General features: G+C 32.2%; 1 protein-coding gene across 2 annotated transcripts in view; it reads right to left on the bottom strand.

Annotated features, from left to right (window-relative positions):
- The window catches only part of LOC106791895 (heparan sulfate glucosamine 3-O-sulfotransferase 1), a 65184-nt gene that overhangs the window by 21661 nt on the left and 17020 nt on the right, over positions 1–26503 (bottom strand). Inside the window, exon 1 of one of the 2 annotated variants that reach the window (XM_014757908.1) lies at positions 17372–17497. The exons of the other annotated variant lie outside the window; for it this stretch is intronic. The gene's annotated coding sequence lies outside the window, so the exon portion shown is untranslated. Of the gene's footprint in view, positions 1–17371; positions 17498–26503 lie in introns of those variants that run through there. 2 annotated transcript variants of the gene reach the window in all.

The following is a 26503-nucleotide window of genomic DNA, read 5'->3' as shown; positions in this document are numbered from 1 at the left end:
TAATCTTTTTACATGGGAGAAATATCTTCGTGCGTCATAGAGAAAAAAGAAAATAAATATTCATTTAGTATAAAAGAAATAACGCGACGGGCCGGACACCATTGGCCGTACTACTTCCGTGTATCCACTAAATTCGTTGTTCGGGTTCGTTCGGGTCACGTCGAAAGGCCGCACTTTATGAATTTATGAATAACGCTAAAGCTCGCTTTACGCTAAACTACCCTTTACCGTCGTCGTTGACTCGGGTCAAAAGTTCACCTTTCCTTTTCCGCGCTTACGCGTTCCTATCCGTAATCACGACGTACTTATAATAACACTGAACTATAGTAGATTGTCAAACCGATCATTCATAAATCTCCCGAGTCAAACGAGCCCACGTATAATCCCCTCTTTTCTCCGTACTCATACAAGAGTATACACGCCTACGCGATTTCCGATAATAGAAATTTCCAATACTATCTCTAACAAAAAAGGGATATGGGTAGAAATAAAAATATTATGAAAAGAAATTTTAAATGACGTCGGTAAAGAAAGAACTACCAACCTGGTAAGAAAGTTTTTCTTAACAAAAAAATTAAAAAAAAAAAAAAATTAAAAAAAAAAAAAAACAAAAGAAAAGATCGTGTCATTTTATCCTAATCCTTTGTGAGGTGTAATTTTTTTTCTTAACGTTAAAACGAGATCAAGTTCTTTTCTTTAAAAAAAAAAAAAAAATTCACTTTGAATCTAAACCTTTAGCCGCGTTGGGGTCGGTTTATATATCGGACTAGGATAATCAGCTATTTTTTGTTTATCCTCCCCTTCCCCTTAAAAAAAATAATAAGGGGAAAAAAGAAAACTTTTAAAATAATCGATTTTTTTTGTACAAATGATCATCTAACCTCTCGCATTTGAATAAATGGATGAGGCTAAAAGTTTCCTTGATAAGAAGAGAAAAAAGGAAAGAGATAGAAAGAGATAAGGTTGTCGTATCTGGAAGCTTTACGTATCTAAACTTGTGGCTCGATTCACGAATTCGCTCCGGTTAGCCAAGCGTCGAACTTTACAGTGCTTTTACATTGCCCTGAATAATAGAAAAGGCAATTTGCACGGACCGAACGCGCATGCAACGAACGATATGCAAGCTTTGGGGGTTGCAGGAAACGAAGAAGAGAGAGAGAGAGAAAGAGAGAGATAGAGAAAGAAAGATAGAGATGTGAGCCAACTACAAAAACCATACTGAAACATCTTTCACAATTTTAACCACCCCTTTTACTTCCTATCTAACCGAAGATACATACTATTTTTCCTTTTCTTTCTTTATTATTTTACATCAATTTTAATAAAATTTAAGTTGAAATGAGAGTAAATGCAATATAGCAGAATGTCTTCCATAATATTATATGATTATTCTTTCTATCTATCTAACTAAGCAAAAATACATTGTGTGAAAGATATTTTGATCATATATTTAAATATTTAATTTTTATATTTTAACTTTAACTAATATGCCAATGTAATATTCATGAAAATAAAAAACACAGTATAGTTCATTAATTGTTCGGTTGATTCACGTAGTCTACGTCCATGTTTCTATTTAATGTAAGAGTCGCCATTTTTTGTTCTCTTCAAATGACGCCCTCTCTCTCTCTCTCTCTCTCTTTATCTTTCTTTCGTTATGCAAATGGAAGATCCATTACAAGCTTTCAACCTGCAATTTTGAATGACGAGTTCTTTGAACACTTAAGAGGAAAACTAATATTGTCAGAGTGGTTTTTTTTTTCTGGATTATTACATATACGTGTCAGAGTCAATTTTAAAATTTGTTCACATCGACTTTTACTCAGGTAAATATTTATTTGTTAGATTCTTTTTTTCTTTCTTTAAACAAATTCGCATTTGAAAATTGTATCGTGAGCAAATGGAAGAATTTTAGATACAAAGGCAATACAAATTAACTTTCGGTAACCTCGAATAATCCAACAAAAGCATTCAAATCATCCCCGAAAATGGCACTGATTGCCGTGAAATATAAAATACTGATTACCGTTCATGAAAAATAAATAAGATGAAACGCGTCGAAAGAGAATTTGGAAATAATTAAACGAGTTAGTTCTACAACCACCATCAAGGATTCTCCATTATCAGTTTCTCACCGTACGTGGTGTGTATTTATTATGCTTAGATACATATGTACGCGTTCAACATCTCTGTAAAGTGGCTACTTTAGTTACGTGGGATGCAGGAGATGCATTAAACGCTAGAATGAACCACGTTAAGAGATTATAATAGACGAGGGTGGTAAAATCTAACCTCTAACCGATGCACCTTTACACGCTTCAGCCGCCATTTTGTATGGACGAACGAGCATATGAATTATGACGTTGCTTTCTATCCTAGTAGTACACTCTTTCTCTCTCTCTCTCTCTCTCTCTCTTTTTTTCTATTTACCTTTATACTTTTTCCTCTTCATTTTTACGATGATTAAGGGGTTACACCACCACTCTGTTCCCCGAAAAAATTAGCATAAAAAGAATACTTTTGGTTGATGCAACATTCGAGTAGCGTCACCAACCCCCTCCCCATCTACTTCTCTACATTGGGCTTCACATTTAGCCCACGTACTAATTGTGATTGTATTTATCGTTAAAATATTGACATATAATATATTTAATCAATCATTGTGTTATCTTTTAAATACAGTCTTAATCATCTGGAATAATTTTGTTTGATGTTCTTTATTACCAATACTGTTTATTCAATCAATATAATTATCAAAGAGTTGTGTTCCCGTAAAATAAATAAATAAATAAATAAATAAATAAAGAGATCCGAGAGAGAAAAACGAGGAGGGGATGACGCTACTTGAAAAATTGCGTCGAACCAAAATTTTTCTTTTTATGTTAGTCTTTCCGTGCGCCAAGGTGTTTTAATCCCTTACAAAATAACTCGAGCTTTCTTTTTTCTTCTTTTTTTCCCTTTCTCTCTCTCTCCCTCTTTCTTTTATCCACGTTTTAATGTTTGATGATTAATCGCTATTATCTTAAAAGTAAAAATTTATTAGATGGTTTACGTTCCACTCGTAAACAACCTCTTGCAACGCTTGGTTAACTTCTACTCCCTGTTATCAGATTTTCCTATCTTAAACTAACATATATTTGAATATTTTTTTTGTATACTTAAATATTCTTAATAAATAAATGAAGAAAAAAAATAAAAAAAAAAAAGAAAAAAAATAAAAACAAAAAAATTAAATATACCATTTATTTTGATCGGAAGAATATATTTAAGGACGACGCGTAGAAATTATTGTACAGTGCAGCCCTTTAATTACGTTTAATTTCTGGAATGATTACGAACACGAATTGCTTTTAGACTCGAACAGTGTCGAGACCTTACACGAAAATGTTTTGGCTCCTTGTTGAGGGAAACACAATTACGTTATCATCCCGCATAACTATATTCCCTTTGGAACACGGAAAGGTCCACGTTTTAATGGTAAAACTGAAAGAGGAAGAATTGGTGAGAGGAAAAGAGAGAGAAAATATCTCGGCGACACCTCCCACGTACCTATTATAGTTTACAATTAGCGTGTTGCGAATCCTTGGGGGTGGTAAAGCCAGGACGAAAACTACACGGTCTGACTACGTAAAAGTCACCGGACGAATATTTAATAAAACCACTACCCCTTTGCAATGTTTGCTTATTCGTTTTTCCTTTCTGAAATTTCTTTTTCCTTTTTTTCTTCTTCGACGGTGCGAAAGATAGAGGATAGGAGATTGGATATTTGTGCTAAAGAAATAATTACGAGTATTAAAACGACAAAATATATAATAATATATTAATCGAGGTAAAAATACAAAAAAAAAAAAAAAAAAATTTAATAAAAAAAAGTTAGGTTAGAACACAGCGTGACTCGACCTTTCCTCAATTCATATCTAATATTTTAATCTCGAAAATGTTAGTCCCCATTACAGTGCAGTTATTCATAACTTTGTGTAGTAGACGACCTTGCAGCCATTGCTCTCTTCGTGACGAGAAGCTCTTTTTTTCTCTCTTCCTCCTCTCTTTATTTTTTTTCTTTTTCCTATTTATTATAAACCAGGAGTATGGTAATACTTGTAAACGTCATTGTGTGTGCTAGATAATATCGACTTGGTTGAAATTTACAAATGAAAATTATTCAACTGAGAAACATTGTAGAAATATTTTCAATACACAATTTTTTCTTCTTTTTATTATTATTATTATTATTATTTATTTATGTAAACGTATGCGTAGTAAAGATTGCAAATATTGGATGACGATACCGTTGACTCGTTTAAAGATTAACAATTTTTTAATACCAAAAATTCAACGAACTGTTGAAAATCTTTTTAAAAAGCGAATAAATTTGTTTATTTCTTTCGATGCGATTCGTATGGACGGTTTCTTTTTATTTTCATGTATGCTACTCCTCCTTCAAGAGGCATGCACACGTCAAATTAATTTCAAAACGGAGATATGGAAAATTTAGGTCGCAAACACGAAGGTTAAATTAGCGCCAATTCAAAAGTGGCCCCAGGCGAAGGACAAGCTCTACACGTCCGACGTTAATTTAATTGAACTGTCGAACACAATCGTGCGATTGTCCTTGTCGGGTTTCATCAACCCCCTTCATCCCCCTCTTATTCGCTATACCCATACCACTTCTATTCCACACTACTATCAACTATCGCAGTCAGTTTCAAAAGCAAATTATCGTGTTTAATGAAAACTTATTGCTTTAAGATCAGACATTATGTTATTAAAGATTATTAGGTATTATTAACATACCTCCTTCTCCTATTTTTAAAAATATTTTCTTTCAGAGATATTTCTCAAATGCATAATTAAAAAATAAAATATAATATAAAATATCAATTAAAAATAATAATCATAAACAAATTATAAAATATTGTATTACGTTGATCTAATTTTACTCGCATTTCTTCATTTTCCTATATCATTCCAATTTTACTGGCAATATTCATAAAATTAAAAAAAAATCATATAAAATAAAATGTAAAAAAGAAAAAATAGGAAATAAAATATCTTTCCATGTTTGATATACATACCCACCCATACACACACATACACACATATATATATCCTGAGATATTAGAAAGGGCTTGGAGAAAAAAAATGGGTAAAAAGGGGTAGCAATCGAGCCAATTGAATTTTTATAAGGACCAAAAGGCATTCAGCCAAAAAAATGTGTGACGTATGTACTTTACGTACTTACTCACTTATTTTTCTATGTGATCTAAATCATAAGCTATCTTTAATCGAGTTGTCAGGTACACACACCCTTCTCAGCCCACCCTCCTCTCACCGTTACCCTCATCTTCTCTTTCTCTTTCCCTCTACGATTCTACTTGCTCTCTTACTCCATTATCCGCTATCCGATCGACCCATTTTCCGGCACGCTGACAACGCTAATCGCTTTTAGGAACGACGAATTTGCTGTGCGGATAATGTTACACCCCTCACACGTTTCTCAACCCATCCCCTTCCCATCCCCTAACTCTATTTCCATTGCTTGACATTTCATCCTTCGAGAATTAAGACGCAAAGGAATTTATAAATACAACTATAACAACAACATTAAAACAAATTTGTTCAAGCATTTTTTAATATGTGCAATTTGTTGCTTGTTATTTTTAAATTTTTTTAAGGAAAACTTTAAATTTAAGTATTCATATAGAAAAATAATCGTAGAATTAAAAAACAAAAAAAAAAAAAAAAACACAAATGAAGAAAAATAAAAATTATTAATATAATTTAACGAAAACTATATGTAAACAAATTTGTTGTTTATATATAATCGTTTTGATTTTTCTTCAAAATTACAAAATTTGAGCCAATGATGAATGAAACGATATCACTCTGAATTGTTCGAAACGCAATAGAATTTAATCTATTTCGATAGAATATTTACAAGTACGCGTGCCCGTATTGTAAGTAAGTTAAGTAAATGTAAACTTCGTATAATCGCATTTACGAATATTATTTACACTTAATATGTACAAAACATATACACAGCACACATCTTTACGAATTTCAACGTGTATTCCCGACGTACTTTCAATTTCAATGAATGCTGAAATTTTACCACGAAGGAAATGTTCTCTCTCTTTTTCTCTTTCCCCTTTCTTTTTCTCACTCTCTCTCTCTCTCTCTCATTCTTTGTTTCTCTACTACAATTAACATATAACAACAATATCTCTTACACTACCGCATAAAAAGAACATAGCATTGTTTGATATAATACTCTAAATACATGATGAAAAACACATCATTGCAACGAACATATGCTTAATACAATTATGCATGTAATTGTTTATGTTTTTTTTTAATTTTATACCTTAGTCAATTGATGTTTTATTCAACGAGACAATCAATTTTGAAATAGTTACATTTTGTGTTAAATGTGTTTCGACGTTTCAAAGATGGCCGCCGAGTAAAAGAAAAATCCCGCCAAAATGTGTCCACGAACCAATGAAAAGGCACTATAGACGACGACGACGACGACGACAACAATGGCGACCACTTTTCGACTAAATTCTCCAGAAACTTTTTCTCTGATTGTGAGTCTACTAACGGTTTTAAACTTTCGACGAAATTGTTTGCATTTCCTGGGACATTATTGTCGAAACTATTGCATAAAATTCAACTAAAAGGAAGAGAAAGAAGAAAGTATATTGAAATGAATAGGTCACGTGTCCATTAAACGGAAAGAATAAGTGAGAGAGAAAGAGAGAAAGAAAAATACGTAGAATGTGGACCAAAAGTTTTGAAATGATTTGAAAAATCAATGATTATTTTTTAAAATTTGACTAGACCTATAATTAACATTTTAATTTTATAGGTTAGATTTTTCTGATTGTAGAACTTGTAAACAAAATTAACTTAAAATGTTTCGAGAGGGAGTCATTGAGTAATTGATTTTTAAGATAACCTATGAACTTTTGACCAATTTTATAGAAAGAAAGAGAACTTAGGAGAGTCCCGATGGAATTTTTTTCAAAATCATGTTAACTATCCTATTCTTTGATTCTTCTACAGATACAGATAGACATATACGTATTCACATGCATATAACTATATACACGTATATTACATATATATATTTTGGAAAGTTATATGTATGTAAAAATCTAGAATGACTTATTTGACCTGAGGGAACGATCGGAGAACGACCCAAATGAAATATATTCTTCTAGGATCACGTTTCAAGTTTCATACGAATCGATGACTTTGAATAAAAGAAAAGAGAAAGAGACAGAGAGAAAAAAAATTAAATAAAGAGAGAAAGAGAGAGAGGAAGTTTATGTAGAAAAATGAGAGAAAACGAGATGGAAGAGATACATGTAGGTATATATTTTAAAAAAAAAGAAAAAGAAAACGAAAAATAATAATAATAATAATAATAATAATAAAGAAAAGAAAAGAGAACGCGGTATCAAAGTTCGTCCCACTTTTTTTTTTTCTTTCTTCTATTTTACAACCTGTCAAAAAAGAAAGAGAAAGGAACAAAACAGGAAGAAAGAGACAGAAGAGCAAAGTTTCGTGGCTTTATGCAAATTTCAATATAACTTTCAACCACATAGGGTTTCTTCTTCTTCTTCCTCCTCGGAGTTACATCTCCGAGTAATTTTTTGTTCGAATTTTGGAGAGAAATGACGATGACGATGACGATGATAATAATTGTGACGAGGAAAAGATAAAGTTAGAAATTTGTTATCTTATAAATTATTGCAATAGTCCCGACGTTAATTTCAATTAATATTTCAATGACGATTGAATAAAAGATGATTAATAATTATATGAAAATTTGTACTGAAATTAGAGATAATGATAATGATGATTATAATGATGAAAGAAAAAGTGTGTAAAACGATTAACTTTATATCTCAGTTATTGCAGTAATTCTCCGACGCCATTTTTAAATTTGATTTAAAAAAAAAGAAAAATGGATCTCTGTAGTCATTCCGACGCCATATTGAATTTGATTTAAAAAAGAAAAATGGACGATAACCTAAAAACTTATTAAACGTAAATAACAAAATTACAACGATTAGATTCATATCTAAATGTTTAAATTGTCGAATAACAATTAGTTGTTTCTATCAATCTGTTTATATACGTGCACGCGTGTATATATAAGTATTATTTAATATATTTTTATTGAAACATTCTCTCTCTCTCTCTCTCTTTTTATTCTCTTTCTATCTCTTACGATCTTCAATAAAACGAGCAAGTGTCTCGAAATGCTCGCGACGCTGTTGCATTTATGCCGATATGCAGATGTGAGTTGTGTTCTACGAGCTCGACGATCCTATCGGGCCTGGCTTAAAGCTTTCCAACTTGTTCCACTTGTTTCACACGGCCTTTGTCGTGGAAAACGAACCTACATACTAGATACATCTATATACACATACATATATGCATTTAAGTACATGCACGTAGATTTCGAATTTTAATGATGTATGAAAAAGGGTCGTAACAGTTTAGTTGTCCTGGTAAGTCAATGATTATGTTACTGCTTAGAATTATGATGATGATGATTTAGACTAGGACTTTTCAAACTTTCCCCCTTGCAAACCCCTTTCATCCAGCCAAACATTTATGTGACCCTGAATATAGAAAACTATCATAAATTCTCAGATATACTAAACGCGCAGTGTCGTCAAACGTTTCGAAAGAATTTTCGGTGATTGCCCGTTGAAGATATTTTTTTATTCGAATGTCTACGAGCCCATATTCCGTCGCAAGTTACATTTCATGAAATTCCGTTTATTTGAAACTTAATCCTTCGTTTATAATTCCAAAACTAAAGTAAACTTGGTGTACTTCGTAATGAGAAATTAAACGAATTAATTTAAGTATATACATAGGATGTATATGATGTGTAAGTATATGATGTGTATGTGTAAATGTATATACCATGTCGTTCATAAAACCGACCCCTAAGTCATTTTATTTCTCTTTCGAGTAAACGAGTACTCGCGTGTCGACACGTTGATCTCATTGGGGGGTGATGTAATTATGTACACTGTCTTTCTCTCTCTTACATTTACATACACCCAACCCACGTAAAAAAAAAAAACATCAACGAGACTTTATTTTTCTCTGAAAAAAGGAAAAAATAAATGTGGTATAAAGATCATAAGAAGACAGATAAAAAAGATAATATCAAACTGTAATCATTCGTGTATATCCGGCTTATTAAAATCTTGTTTACTTTTGTTATAATGAAAAATAAATTCGTATAAATAATTCATCAGATGGCACTAATATTAAACCCAGTAACTACCGATGTCACTGTGTTGACTAATTGAGAATAGTTAGTTAAGTTTTAAACGTGAACAATAACTATCTTAAAAAGTAGAAGAAATAATTATAGAGTTGAAATAAAGTATACGAAGGATTAGATTACTAGATCAGATAACGTATGATAAGATACTGAATTGAATTAGTTAGTAGAATACAATTTGACAATATTTGTCTAGTAAAAAAAAAAGAAAAGTAAGATAGATTGATAGTAGATATCTTGCGATACGTAGGATTACAATAGGATTACTTTTTAAGTTAACTTTAGAGTGAACTGTATAGGATAAGAATGACAGGTCGAGATCAAAACTTAAGTATGATAAACGGATTAGAGTAGGTGTAGGCTACAGTAGTTATGTAAAGATGAAAAGGTTAACCCAGGATAAAGTAGCGAAGAGAACAGCTACATCAAACACCAGACTGTGGACTAATGACTCTAACCAACCAACACCAATGTTGCTTTATATTAACGTAGATATGAGGTTAAATGCATAGTTAAAGGTAACGAAACACCACCGTGGAATCGTTGAACATACAGGTAGTCGTAGCTGTAATACTTGCTAACACAACAGTAGACCCAACTATTACAGACAACTACAGCGTACTAGGAAAAGTGTTAAAGCATCGTTACTTCATTTACTGGCTATTTGAAAATACGCAAATGACGATTATTATGCATATATTCCCTTCTTATACCTGCTGACTTCGGACAAGAACCTATTACGATTCATAAAACATGTTTACGAGAGACTCGTACCATAGTCCTTTCCTTTTTTGAGTTCGCAGGTGTCTACTACTTGTGCGTGAAACTTTAAACCAATGGATATAAGTCGGATAAGTTGGTAAGATGAAAAAACACGAAGGAAAAGGAAAAAAAAACAAGTAATAGAAAAAAGAAAAAAGGGAGGAAATGCATAAAAGCTGAAGGCAGATCAATACTGTGAAACTTGCTAGGAAACACATTTTGCAAATAGCATCCTTTTTTATTATATTTTTTTTCTTCTTTTTTTCTTTAGAAAAATGAGAAGTTGAAAGAAAATATGTTCGTAGAAAATGAAATAGATAAAACAAGTATGGGAAGAAATAAAATAAGAATTATAATGTTTGAAATCGTTTTCTTGTCCTGAATTTTCTATCAAAAGGATGGATTTTTGACGTCGACGTTTTGCGAATATACTAAAGGAAACTTTTGATTGGTTGTACGATGAACTCTTGCGAAATTGCATAGGACGATTATAAAACGCTATGTTATTAACTTTGTAATCATTGTTGGAGGCCAGATTCGTTCGTACACTTTGTAAGTTGATCGGAGCAAGCACGATAGAGGAAGAGAGACAAGAACACTACTACTACTTCTGCTACTACTACTACTACTACTACTACTACTACTACTACTACTACTATTACTGCTGCTATTCTTACACTAACTACTCCTACTTCTACTACTACTATTACTACTCCTATTACTGCACTACTACAAGCACCATTACTACTACTACTGCTACTACTACTATCTTGAAGACACATGGAATATTTACGTGGCCTTCTAATAGCGGACGAGGTGTATTACGCGATAAAATGATGCCACTAAATTACCGAACTTCCACAGTCCAGACAATCGCCATTTTCAAAAGCGATTCGATCTCGACCAATCAGAATACAAGACGCTAACAAAAACCACTTTACGTTATTTCAGACATACAGGGCGCGTCAAAAGTTTGTAGGTTATTTTTTCAAACTTATTAACCTAATTTTATTTTTTATTTTCAATTGAAACTAAAATTCGAATAAACTACTAACATGAACAAATGTAAATGACAATTGGATAATTATAATGTAATATATATTAATAGATTTTTAAGTAAAAATTATGTTCATAATACTGAAGTAAAGAAGTAATCGCATTCAAAGATGTAGACCACCAAACGAAAAATAATATCGTGTAAGTTAACTTTCTCTTAGAATCTTATCTGAAAGAGAATACATTACTTCGAAAGATATTTTTCTAAAATGTTTGAAACAAAATCAGATCGCTGAGCAACCCGGTTTGAATATATTCCAAAATATATTCCACAAAGTATTTTTCTATCGTTCGGATCGCTTTCATCGCGATTTATAATCTATCGCGAACGTGTCCTCGAGACTCTAGTGGTATTGATTTTCAACTCTGCTGGACTTTAATATTCCGAAGAAGAACGTAGCTTGCGTTCCCGAGAGAGGCTTGTCTTGAAAAAAAAAAAAGAAGAGAAAGAGAACATCGAATGGAATGGAAAAGAAAATTACGCGAGCCTTTCGTTCAAGTGGCACAATCCGTATAATTTTCATTTAAAACAACACGATATATTGCATTTACTATTTTTATTATTTCTTTTTATTTTAAAATAAAATAAAATACTATATTAACATAGCTAACGTGCATATAAAAAACAACAAAAATACCCTTTTTATATGTATCTGACTGTTCGTGTACGTTACCCGCATTAGTTAGCAGTTAATGAGTAAAACTCTTTGTTAAAAACAAGAAGAAAAACAAAATGGCAGCTTAATGCGAAAGTTCGTACAACGTAAAAATATAAAACAAATGGAAAAACATTGTGGAAAGAAAAAATACAACTTTTATAATGAAATGCGAAACGACTTTAGTTTAAACTATCTAATGTTATAATTTTTAACGAAGATAAATGAGAGAGAAAGTTTATTTTTCTTTTCCTCTCTCTCTTTCTCTCTCTCTCTCTTTCACTGTGTTTTTCGTCAACTTTTCAGCGCCATCTTGGATTTTTTAAAATACAGAGTATTTAGACCCCAAATCCCCTATAGGATTTTTTTAAATCTATTATCGCATTCCAGAACGTTCTAAACTAATTTGTTTGTTATGTTTTTAAAACTGAATGCTTGCAAAACCTAATTTATTCAAATAATCAGACATCTAACCTATAAATCTTGAAATACAAAATGGAATTTATTACTTCTTTTTTTCTTTTCTTCATTTAATCAAATAAACAAAAGTAAAGAAAGTAAAATAGCAGGGTAGATGTTAGAGTAAAATTAGAAAGAAGAAATGGTTGTCGACAGGAAAGAGAGGAGAGTCGATTTTTCAATTTCGGATGAATTCAAAGGTAAGTTAGTGGGTGGGAGATGTATAGGATAGTAGATGGCGTTGCGAGCTGTTCACGCGGATGGGCTTTTGGGAATTCAAAGAGGCTTGCATGGAACGGAAAAAGGAAAATTCCGAAAGAAGAGTAGAAAAGAGAGGGAGAGGGAGAGAAAGAGATAGAAAGAGAAGAGAATGAAAAGAGAAAGAGAAAAGTTGAAAACCGTGGAAACGAAAGCACGCTCTTGTTCTTGAAACCCGTTAATTCCTCTCAAAGGTGTGATTGGCCTGGATGCAAGCCACGATCTAGAATGGCGTGGCTTCACAGCAGCTCTGAAGGCTTTTGGTTAGAAATGGTCAGGCCATCAGCAGTGCCAAGCGCTACTGACGATCGACCTCTTCCAAATTTTCTTTATCTTCATTTTCATTCTATCCAAGATAAAAATAATAATATCTACAAACTTTTATCTTCAATAATTTGTGTATGCATAAATGAAAAAATTATTTATGGAAAATTTAAAAATGCTTCGGGACTTAATCCTAATTAAAAAAAAAAAAAAAAAAAACAAAAAAAATATTAAACATTATAAAACAGTAATAATTTTACTAACCAAAAAAAAAACATAAGATATTAAATTTCTATATATATTTTTATTCGATTAATCATTAAATATAAAAGATGATCCCTAAAATTCTTAGATAATATTCAAATATATTTTTGTACAAAAATTTGAACATTAAAAACTCGAAGAATTTTATCCCAACACTGTTTATTTCGCGAACAAAATTTTTACAATCGACAAAGTACAAAAAGAGACAAACAAATATTGGATCACCAAGAGACATGGAAAAGTTCGTTAACACATAATTAAAATAATATTCACGGTTGGAAATAAAACTAACGACAGATACATATAATCTCAAAAGATTTTCAACAGTTTCTCGAATCCGCGATTTTTGCAAAGCACAAAAAGAAGAAGAAGAAGAAAAAGAAGTTGCCATCTTATCCTTGGTAGGCAACTATGTATATACATATCTGTGTAACTGTATCGAGTCAAGGAAGTGCCGTTAACCGTTTCTTCTATCTCTTCTCTGTTTCTAAGGTTATCTCGTTAGTTGTGAAAAAGATGAGGCAATCCGCGTCTCGGTCCGAAAAGAAACGAGTGCCTTGAAGCGGCTTAATTAGATAAAAAAGAAAAGCGAAAAAGATAGAAAGAGATGGGAAGAAGAAACACCCCCGTACACACACATAAAATGAAAGAAAGGAAAAAAAACTTAATTACATAAAAAAGAACACCCTGTACTCTCGAGGTTGTATACTCGAGATACCAAACAGATATTTATTATAATAGTACAGGGTGTGTTAAAAGTTCCTAACTGATTTTTAAAATCATTTATCCATTATCGAAACTTTCATAGGCTTTTATTATGTTGTTCGAAAAGTAATTTCGTATTAAGCACAGACATTTCATTAGTCGCATTTACCAATACCTAATCATACTCTTAAACTTCAAAATCATTTTACGTTTTAGCGAGAAACATTTCAGACGTGATTTAGAACTTTCTTGTATTTCGATTTGTCAAGTATTTATTTTTCGTTGTATTCCGTTGTTTTATTACCGCAAGGGAAAATACATGGTGAAAGGGAGAACAAAATAACGTACAGTTTACGTAGAGGGTTTGTTAAACGAAAGACATGGTCAAAATTGGTTTTCGAAATTTCAATTAGAAAGATGCACCACGTTTGGATCGTTCAATTTAAAGGAAATGTGGGCAAGATAAACTCGTTGGTTGAATCGAATTGTTAGATAACAACGTGAGAAATAGCTGATAAGTTGAATTCATCAAATTCGAAGAATTGCGATCATTCAAAATGATCTTGAATTTTAAATACGATAAATTCTTTTTTTATTTACAATCACATAAAAACGGTATAACTAATTAAACTCACATTATTATCGATTAATCTTAAGCTTATTATTTTATCATCTAGGAACAAAATTAGCATAAAAAGATTTGATGATAAGTAATTGTTTTTTAAAATCAGGTTAACTTGTTGACTGCAACGTGAATCATCTGTAATCGGCGTTGCTATTTTAATTAATATTTCATCTTAGAATCGTTGAATTTACGATAAAACGTGTCAAATTTACGGGACAATCAATTAGTAACAATTAACCATAAACATTGAAGAATTTTTAGCTCATGTAGGAGTTTTTAATCCACCCTGTATGCCTCTAGTTCTCTCGTTTTCTCTCGTTTTCTCTCGTTCTCTCTCTCTCTCTCTCATTCTCTCTCTTTCTCTCTCTTTTTCCGCGTATTTGTGCATAATGCGTGCGTTTCTGTAAATAAATAACTAGTTTGTGTAATCAGTATTCCGAATCCGAAATACCGTCGTTAATAATGACACCATGCGGGACTGATAAGGATACAGTAGGATTAATTTGCATCTCGTTATATCGATCGTTATCTCTATACCAACGGTACATCGTGTATGTGTATAAATTTATACGAATATACGTACGTATAACCATACGTGCGCGCGTGTGCATGTATATATTCGATGAACGAAGATTAAAAAAAAAAAATGTTGGTAAATAAAAAAAGAAACAAGTATCGATTACCAATAATCGTATAAAATTTGTTCGTTTTGTTATACACGTTTTTAATCGTTGATTAATAAGAACCCATCTCAAGCGTTACAAGAATCAATTTACATACATCTTGTAATAAAAAAAGAAATATCGATATTACATTGCACAGATATTTCGTTCAAATATTTGCAATTTATTTTCCTTTTATCTTTCAACAAAATATTCTCGCATGTGTTCGAAGAGATAGATATATTTTATTTATCATTTGCTGCTTTTTTTTTTTTTTTTTTTTTTTTTTTTTTAATATTGTAAATTTAATTTTAATTTTTTCTTTTTAAATTTGAATTTATTTATATTTTATATATAACTTTTTTTAAAAATTCGAATATATAATATAAAACTCTCTAAACAACAGATACATATATATTTTTTTATTATTTTCATATTATTAAAAATTAATTATCATAAAAATATTGATTTGAATTTTCAACAGAATTAAAAAATCCCCAAAACAACTATCCTAATTTAATTAATCGAAATTTCTTATTTTTCTATCTCTGATAATGCTACACTTAGAGTTTCTAAAAATATAAACGCTTTCCTGGCACAAGGAATTTAAGGATGTCCTTTTCCTAGGAGTAGAAGGAGAAATCTAGTCGGCAAAGCTAAATTTGGAGCTATGAAAGTTTGAAACAATTTGCACGAGAGAATGGCCAAGGAATGCGGGTAAGGATCCAGAGGGGGACGGTTGTGGGGTATGGAGGAAGAAGGTCTATTATTGCACATTTAACTCGACAAATAGGTACTGCGGAAATTACTCGAGAGCTCATAGAAACTCCCATTTCTCGCGCTATTGCAACCAGTATCGCTTGCACTCTCTCTCTCTCTCTCTCTCTCTCTCTATCTCTCTTTCTCTTTCTCTTTCTCTTTCTCCCACTCACTTCATTCCAACCTAAATTTCTTGTACGAACGACAACCCTCCCTAAGATTCACATTTAAGAATTTCATTATCCCTTTCTCTCTTTAATTCTCATTCTATTGTAATCAATTACAACTCACAATATTAAACGTTTACGTGACTTTTAATCAATGAAAACTAGATCCCAATCGAAATTCTCACGCGAGAATCTAATCGATTAAAAGTAATCTAGTAGGATCGATATCGTCACGTGACATTTGGCTGATCGAATCGATCGCGATCTAAGAGTCACGTGACCAACACAATCATTCACAATCACAGTCACAAAAAATTCGGAATAATATGCGAACGTTTTGTATATCCCATTTTTATCGTTCAAAGTTTACAAACGGATGATCGAACTTCGGAAATATGAAGAAAAGAGGATTTTATTCTTTATTTTGTTTCTTTTATCTTTCACTGCGGCAAAAGTAGTAAAACAAAACGATTTGCTTATCGCATATATATATATAAATCGATCTTCTACTCCCGTTTGAAGTATCTTTATAGTATTGGTAATATTACGAATTGCTAACTGAACAGAGCCAGCCAAACCCTTCTAAGAAAACAAACGTTCTTGGCAGATTGTTTTACATTTGTGTCTGTGCGTGTACGATATGTGGGTGTGCTGTGTAATCCGCCATGTTTTCGTCCATCTTACTTTTCCTAACCTCACTACGCGGACGATTTTAAAAATCATTTAAGAACTTTTTTAACCATTTAGAAACATTTGACGCAAACACCTGCATTGTTTCTAATCTTTTTCCTTATAAATGTTGAATCACCTTAAACAATTTTCTACAAAAATATCAACCTTGAATTTAGTTTCCATATATATATATATATATGTGTGAGTATGAGTATTCACACACACGTATTGTATTAAATTAAATGTTAATTGTCTCGCGTTTACAACTTACGTTCGCATACACTTATCAGCCCTCTGACATATTTTATAATTAATATTCTAGTGTTGAGTAGGATAAGGGGGTGAGGAGAGGTATGCAAGAATTTACTATTACATGCTTGAAATGTCGAGTCCGACTCGACAGAGGACCACTGCGAAAGGTTAATAAAGAGGTTTCTCGTTTTAAGAAAGAAAGAGAAAGATATAAAGAAATAAAAAAGAAATAAGAGAAAATTGTTAGAATCAAGGAGATAGAAGAAGAGATCAAACAAAAATTAAAATAAAAGAAATAGAGTTAGAGAGAGAGAGAGAGAGATAGGGAGAGAGAGAAAGAGAGAACGAAAGAACTCAAATAAGAGAGGGAGGATGATGATGAAGAAGGAGAATAAGATAAAAGAAAAATGAAAAAAAACGAGTTAGCTAGCGTGGAAAGAGAGAAATAGAAGAAGAATAAAGGAAGGAAGTGAACTCTCGTGCGAAACTCTTACCTCCCGTCGTCATCCTTGAAAATGGCGGTCCTTTTAAGGCGTAGCTGGAGATAGGAACGCCATGCGACTTTTTCTTTTTCTTTTTCTTCCCCTTTCTCTCTATAACGCTCTCTCTCTCTCTCTCTCTCTCTCTTTCTTTCTCTCCCTCTCTCTCTCTCTCTCTCTCTTTCTCTCTCTTTCTTTTTTTTTTTTCCTTCTGTAATCATATGCAAAATTTTTCCTTTATTATAAAAGAAGAGATAGCTTTGTGCGAGAAGGATAGACTGAGAAAGTGAGTAAGATTATCAATTATATTAAGACTTTACTTTTTTATAAGAATATAAAAGAGATATATGAAAGTTCTTTTAGTTAAACTTTGTCCTATGACGAACGAAAAAATTCTACGATCAAAGGGACACTTTTATTATATATATATATATTATCATTATTATTATTATTTATGATCATGTTATTTATATGCAAATATATATAATATATATAATATAATATAATAAATATTAATTCGAATATTTGATGAATTATTTAATTTTTTAATTAATTTTCATTTTAATGTGGGTGTTGGTAGAAAAATATATTTCTAGTATATTTTGTGAACTATAATATCATTCCTAATCTTTGCGTTACTAACCGACCCATATAAGGGTCTTTCATGCAACTATAATATAACGAACTTATATGCAATAACGGAAGGTTTAAATAAACAATTAATAACAAATATTAAATATTATAATAAATTATATGACGTATATACCATGTTATTAAAATTCTATCATTTGTTTTTTTTTCTTTTTTGCTTTTAATTTCACCTCCCTTCACTCAATTTGGTTTTTCGATATAATCATTTTAACGATAATTCAGAAAATTTATTTTCACGGTAGAGAAACATCTAGGATCTATATAATAGTGGAAAAAAGTGGCAGATGATTAGGCGTTTCAAGTATGGGACGATGCCGTGCGTATCTTCGAAGGAATCGTACGGACGTTGGGTGATCAATATCGCATCATTCATCGTCGTGTGCTTAGCGTGACGAGACTGAATGAGAAATTTGACGGACCGTTTTGCGCACGTCGCGTGATTTTCTTTAACCTCTTTTAGCACGTTCACTTTGCGAGTTAATACTTAACTAGATGACTTAGAAATTTTCTACAATCTCGTAGGAAAAAATAAAAAAAAAAAGATTAAAAAGAAGCTTAAATTTTTAGCATCAAATCTAACATTATTTTCTTATTATCACAATGTATCTTTAAAGAAAAAAAAACCATTTATTCTCTTAACAATTAATATTAATTAATATTAATAAAATACATTTTTGAGAGTGTTCGATATACTTTATAAATAATTGTCAATTAATCGAATGAAATGTTTTATTGTAATCTAAAAACACGGAATATAATTTCTACCTATTGTCCTCTTCGAAATCCATCGTTAAACTGGCTTATTATCATCTAAACAAATGTACTTTTGTTTCAACATTACTTAATTATATCACACGTATATATTATATCTTATTTAAACAATAATAAATAAATTTTTAATGTACGGGGGGCGTTTTATATATACTATTTTCGTTAATTCAATTATTATAAATAATCCTTTGAAAAGTGTGTATGTAAAACTCATTAAATATGTAATAAATGTAATTTAATGTATTTACTTTTACATTGTTTTCATTCTAAATACACTTTGTATCAATAATTTTCAAGAAAAATTTAAGTAAGCATAACTGTGTACAATTTCAAATAATACCCACTGTATATATAAATATACATCTTAACCGCTTATCGTAAAGCGAGCTCTCTATCATGGAATATACGAGAAATCAGCCACACTGGGGAGGTCCGAAACTATTTGGCCTAGGTTTATCACGATACACACAAGAGAATATATATTCTAGACGTAGCTTCTTCCAATAGCTAGATAGCTACCTACCTAGATAGATAGATAGATACATAGGTAGATACTAACCAAGTAAAGTCGAATTCTCTGCTACCAATTTTCTCTTAACCTCACTCTCTCTCTCTCTCTCTCTCTCTCTCTCTCTCTCTATCTTTCTCTCATTTCTTTCCTTTTTTTATCCTAGAGAAAGAGAGAAAGAAAAAAAGATAGGTTAAAAGATACAAATGCTGAAGTGGTAGCCTAAGAAACCGATTGGATCGAACTAAGTCTCTATAGAACAATGCTGTCTAATTTCTGCCCAATGACTGTGAAAATTCAAGTAATACTTCATAAAAGTAATACGTTATTATTATAATAAAAAACAATTACATTTAAATATTAAATACAATTGTAAAAAAAATAAATCGACTGTGTGTGTTTACGAAAAATTTTTTTCCACTTTTGATTTTACAATAAAATAATAGAAAACAATGAGAAAAAAAAAAAGAATTCAATTTGTTGTACTAAGGATAATAATTAATAATAATGAATAATTATAAATAATTAATTTAAAAATCGATTTTATTATTGGGTCAACGCGATGAAATATTAAAAAGAATAAAATTCTTACGAGGCACGGATCGAATTCGACTTGTTCACCGTAAGACGGCTGAGCTGTGACTGTCTCGAATGTTTAAAAACAAAAAGTAAATATACATACATATAGAAATAGGGAATAACGGCTTGATCTTGAAAAGATCAGTGACTGTTTCCGAGATGTGTTTTCTTTTTTTTCCTCACGACGATTCGACATAAATTGTACAAACGAATTTATTGCTTTATCGAATAAATTTGTTTCTTTTTTTCAATATTTTAATTATAAAACGTGAATGATAAAGAACCAACGATTATTTAAAAGATTTTCCTATTTTTTTTTCCTAAATTTAAAAAACCCCATGACATATCGTAACAATCACTTTGATAATTTTGCTATAAAATAACGAGTATCTTTTCATTACAATCATTTATTAAATATTTGTTTAAAAAAGAAATTGATTTGTTTCATGGGCCGCGCCAGTTGGACAGCTCTGATATTAAAAGAAAATAAGAAAAGAAAATATGTGTATACATATATGCTTTAGGGCATGGCTTATTCCTCAAAGTAACACACTCGAGGGAGTTCCACACACGGTCTAAAGAGCTATCATGGATGTAGATGCGGAAGATTGGAAAAGGTGGTATGCACAATTTCGCGCGAAACGGGTCAAGGGTGATTAAGGAGCCCTCGTGCGCGTTGGAATGGAGGTCAATGGGATTCGCCCTAGCTCTCGCTTGTCTGAAAGAGTCTCGAAGAAATCTAACCCTTTTCCAAACCCACCCCTATTCCACCATCGTCGCCGCCCAACTACTCCATCACTTGTAATCGAGAAATATCTTATCTTTTGTCTTTCACTTACTATCCGTTCTTTGTATTCTCTTTGATAATTCCGAGAAGGTCTGAAAGATAATTGAAAGAAAAAGATTAGGGGGAAGTTATTCGTTGATACAGCCGCCATGTCTTGGGGTTCGTTCATTTTTATAATTACCAATTTAAATAATTTTTCATTAAAATAATCATGATTTTAATTAATAATCGCTATCTTAATATGTCCATTTTATACTGATACATACAATATTTAAATGATATAATCGTTTAACCTTATTGAAATAATTTTAATAACAGTATGGGTCGCCATCTTGATACGTCCATTTTGTTGACACTGTAATTACTGTAGACAGCGCCATCTTGATACGTCCACTTTGTAAACGCCATATTTCAACGATACAATCATTAATAAAGTAATTTGTAAAGAGAAAAATGTGCAATACACATATATGTTATTTTCTTTCTTATAATATTTGATCTCAGTTGGTTGTAGATTAATGTCAGAAATAGAGAAAGACATATATTGACTAGGAGACATCGATAAAAACTTTCGAGATATTCTTTGATTATTCGTAATAATGTCCTCAGAGAGCATATTAAGAATCACAAGGGAAATTGAGTTTGTGGATTGCGCCTGGCAAATAATCTGTCTTCTTCTAACCTTCTTTTATCCTATATAAGTCGATGTTGTTAAATATAATATAGTACTTTTTCACGATCTCGCGTGCTTGCTAACCTCTCTTCTCACTCTCTCTCTCTTTCTCTTCTCTCTCTGTATTCTACTATCTTTCTGTGTTTTTTTTTAATTTTATTTCGTTCTAGGGTCATAATTTACTTTTAAACTCATTAGTCACGTAACTCGAAATTGTTCGAGAACGAAAGCCGGGAAATTTGAAACGTCAAATATTAATTCGCCAATAAAAAGGACTAATTCGTTTGCATTAGAAATAGCGTTGCTATTACTAACTACGATTATAAATCGTCTATATTCGGTCAAAAGTCATTAACTATACACTTTTGGCCCAAAATGATTTATGTATTAGGTTATATAGCATAAAATTTCATAAACAGTCCAGGAAAAGTGATCCTTGATTAATATAAAGCGCATCAATAGTAATGTGGTATTAACATAAATCATATTTTTTTCAAAACTGATTTTCCTTAATAAAAATTAATTTGACGAGCAATAATTTAATAATGTTAGTTAGTTTCTTATGGCTGAACATAGACGAAATAATAGTTCGGATTTGTATCAAACGTTTGATAAGATATCGTCAACTTTATATCGGAAAATAAAATATCAAATATTATACATATTTATGATAGCGATCAAAAATAAGCTACTTCGATCTATGAAATTATTCAATGGAAAATACTATACTCTCAGAACACGTTTTACGTTTTCGCGACAGCTTGAAATGCATTACTCGTAGTTTGTAGATTGAGTAACACGGTGTCGATCGATTGCAAATCTCTGACATGCATTCGCGAAGAATGATTCATGAAATACCTTATTATAGAACGAGGGAAAACGAGAGAGACCTTCAAAGCATATGCTTTACTTTTTTCCCAGATCACAATCGATTCATTCGAAATACACTAATATCTACAATCTGACTCTTTTAGCTATTCTCTGAAAGTTAATTTGATCAAACTGAAAAGTTACCTACGGTGACAGATTTATTTGATTTGATCTAACAAATGAACCTTAACTTATAAATTGGATCATAAATTTAGACAAATTCCATAGTTCAAATGTATCCAAAGCCAATCAAAACTTCAAATAATAGTTATGATTGTATTATCTTTTATTACTATCCCATTTACAAGAATTTTTCTACAAACATCTTCTCACACATATCACGCAGTCAATAGCACACAGTTTTTTTTTTCGATCGGATCACCCATTCCATGTACTAAACCTTGCCCCATAGTTGCTTGACTTTAGTAATCTGACAAGAACGTGATTTTTCAACGTGGCTAGGCCGTTGACTTATTGTTAATTATAATTGTATCGATATTTATAAAAAGAAACAATTCATTTTTCATTTATATAAAGAGAATACTTTCAAATAAATGTCTGTAATATTTTGTATAAGAGAATTACAAGGAATCTAGGAGAAGTTAGATGAAATTTATTAGAATCTGACGGAGTTAAAAGGAGTGAATTTATCGTCACTCTGCTAGATATATCCAACGTAGCAATTCGATTTTACAGAAACGTAGTTACGCCACGGACTGTCCCCGAAATTTCCGGCAATATCTTTCCCTGGAGACCTTGAGGCTAGGTTACCTACCTACCTATCTACCTACCCAGCTAGCTATCCAGCTAGCTAGTTGACTAGGTTGCAAGGAAGTAAGGGGAAAAGACAAGAAGGAACTTAAACGCGAAAGCCCCATGGTTTTCCAGAGTTTCTGCTCGTGTTCTACCATAACTGCAAAAAAAAAAAACGAATGAAGGTATCGCGTTGGTTGATGTTCTGCTCTGTCACAGTTCAACATCTATTTGAATTTCCTTCAAGATTTATCGACCGAGTCCGAGTTCTTGTCTCTGAGAATAGTACAGACTGGGTCAAAAGTTCTTATCCAAGGAAAAGGAATAAATTCCTAGATAATTTCCTAATTCTACAAAATTTCCTAGACTTGTAGTTTTACAAATTGAAAACGAACAAAAACTAACGTTAAAAAATTTCGAGATAGACCTAAATTGATTTCCAAACTTTACCTAAGTTCTTTTAACCCACTAAGAAACTTTTATTATGATCGTTTAACATAAATCTAATTTCTTTTTCTTCTCATAACTTTGGTAAGATATGAAAAATAATTTATGAAAGTATATTTACGCATACACTTTTATTATATACGTACACGGATGATCCCTAGGCATGATTAAAAAAGGGAACTACCGGAGGGACGATAAAACGTAAAAATACTCTTTTCTCTTTGAAGGGAAACTGAAGTAGAATGATAGCTCCTTGGTTGTCGTAAGAGGAACTCTGAAGGTACGATCGATAACAATCTCGTGCTTGGATATGATAAGCGATAAGATGGCAAAGAGGAGCCCCAAAGATACCAAATTTATACGCACGTTGTTCGTGATTGATGGCTGCATTACGCGATATTCCGATATTCTTACGTCGAATCCTTTTGTTGTAGTCATGATGAATTGCGCCTTTCAAAATTACTTCGATCGTTTGTAAAAAAAAAAAAAAAAAACAAAAAAAAAGAAAGAAAAGAAAAAAAAATTATATGAAGATGAAGATAAGATGAAAAAGAAGAAAAAGGGGGGGGGAGGGAGGATGAATAGAAGTTTGATAAACAATTTTATTCCAAATGTGATCGAACGAAATGACAAAGAACAAATCAGACACCCCGTACGCATCCAACTCAATATCTGCCGAGGCAATCGTTTAAAACAATGAACAACGAGCTGTTATGAGTCCTTAAATAAAATATTAACAATAATCCGTTCTCCCTATGCAGTCGCCATTTTGAAACGCTCACGAAATAATGGTTGCCCATCGCGCTTCCTGTAAGGTTCCGTCATAAAAGTAATTTGGAAAATTCGTGCAATCGTTCTAACAAATGTACGCAATTTGCTAAAAACGTTTCGAGCCGACCTTCCCCTCCGCCTCCCCCTCTCTCTCTCTTCCATCAACTCCTGATCCTACCACGACTTTCTTATGAATTATTTTGTAACTGATAACGATGAGTATCGTTGCTGGGTCTCTCTCTCTCTCTCTCTCTCTTTTGTTGTAAGTGTATACGTGTCGGTAAAAGTAAAAAAATTAGTTTCTCGTTCTACTCATTTCCAACGTAAAATAATGTCTCCGTGAAACAATAACGAAGGAGCTTAGAAAGATAACGTTCATCCGAGTAAATGATTTAAATAAAAAACAAAACAAAAAGAAAAAAAAGAAAGAGGAGAAAAAAATAATAAGTACATATACCTATTGAAAAATTGTTATCCATTTATCGTACGTTTCGAACAATTACGTTTCTACAACTGTACATAAAGGTACCGTGTATAAACGAAAGAGAAACTAAACCAAGCGTATTTGAAACATAATTCAAACAAGTAGCCGAGTCGAAATGTAGTGGAATAGAACTAGGGAAAAATTTATTATGAAACGAGGAAAGATAAACCCATCCTCATACCAGTTCAACCCTTATATCCCTTTCCCTTCTTGCCACGAAATTCGATTCGAATATTCAGGAATGCTCACCCCCATTTCCCTCCATCCTCTGCCCCCTCTTCCCTTTCTCACCATCGAATAGAGCACAGACTTTCAGTTGTATTTCTGACGAAATACAATCGCTAAAAAAAGAAGATTCAACCCTTGAGAATTTCATTCCAACCCTCCGATACTAAAACCACTACCAATACATAAGTTTACCCTCAAACTGGTATACACATACACACATATACCAGAAAAGAGAAGTAACATCTTACGGGAAATATCACGCCATATTTTATCCGCAAATCTTATACCATAACCAGACGCGACTCATCGTAGAAATTTTCTTTTTTTCTCTCTCTTTCTCTCTCTCTCTCTCTCTCTCTCTCTCTTCATAGTGTGATCATCATCCACCTAACAGACATACACCCACATACGCCTATATATATCCACATCCACACACACACACACACACACACACAAACACACATACACATATACAAAATCATTTTTAGATTCCCGTCTCTACTTTCCTATGTGTAAGCTCAAACTCGATCGTTTAGCCTCGAGCAAAAGATCGTTTCACGACAACCCAACTAAATTCCTGCATTCTAACTCTTCCTACTTTCCTTCTTTCTTTTCCTAAACCATTATACGTGTCCTCGGGATGAGAAAATCGAATGGAGAGAGACGCCCTCGAAGTCGTTTTCTAACTTATTGTTAGAAGGAGAGAAAAAGTGATATAACCGTAGGACTTTGGCAGACGTTACGTCGATAAGGAAGATTACGACCTTACCAACCGAACGAAACTTCTACTTATACTTTTTTCTCATTTTTCCTTTTTCTCCCACCTTTTTTCCTTCTTTTTCTCTTTATCTCTCTATCTCTCTCTCTTTCTCTCTCTTTACTTCAACGATTATATTTCCTATCAACGTTTATTTCTCAACGTTCGCCTAAGAAAAAAGAAAAGAAATAATAAATTAGCCAATCTTCTCTAAAAATAAATCGTTTCTACTTTATTTTCAGCTCACCTGACTTTTTTCAACCCCCACGCAGGTACACCGAAAAAAATTAAAGGAAAAAAGGAAAAGTGAAGCAAAAACGATTACAAGGATTCTACACATTTTTCTTTTCCCTTTCTCCCTTCTTTTCTTCTTGTTTTTTTATATTTTCTTTGTTTTTAAATATCGTCGGTCCCAACCCCCCGTCCCGTTTCTAAGGCCGACAAATTTAAAAGAGAACAAAAACAAATGACAATATAAGACGATATTCGTATTATAAATAATGAAAAAAATGAAAAAAGGGGGTGTGTTAAGAGAATTAATAAAGACGATGGTTGTTGTTGTTGTTGTTTTGTAGTTGTTGGTATGAGATAAATAAGCCACCCTGTAGATTTCGTCGGGGAGACGAGACGATTTACGGTGGTCAGGTCTCGCGAACATTAATACACGGCACGACGCTTACGTCATGAAATTACGAAAACTTGGGAAGCGACGTGCTGGAATAGAACGTGCAAGAAGGAGTTGGAGTGAGAGAGAGAGAGAGAGAGAGAGAGAAAGATATATATAGTTAGGGGTTGGTTTTACTCGGAGGTAGAAACGTCACTCGACGGCACGTCTGCTCGAGGCGGAACGAAGCAAGTGTCGATTCGA

This window comes from Polistes canadensis, unplaced genomic scaffold, assembly GCF_001313835.1.
Source record: "Polistes canadensis isolate GaletaPanama2010 unplaced genomic scaffold, ASM131383v1 scaffold_8, whole genome shotgun sequence".
In the NCBI taxonomy this organism is placed as follows: domain Eukaryota; kingdom Metazoa; phylum Arthropoda; class Insecta; order Hymenoptera; family Vespidae; genus Polistes; species Polistes canadensis.
This window is presented reverse-complemented; position numbering and strand designations above follow the sequence as displayed.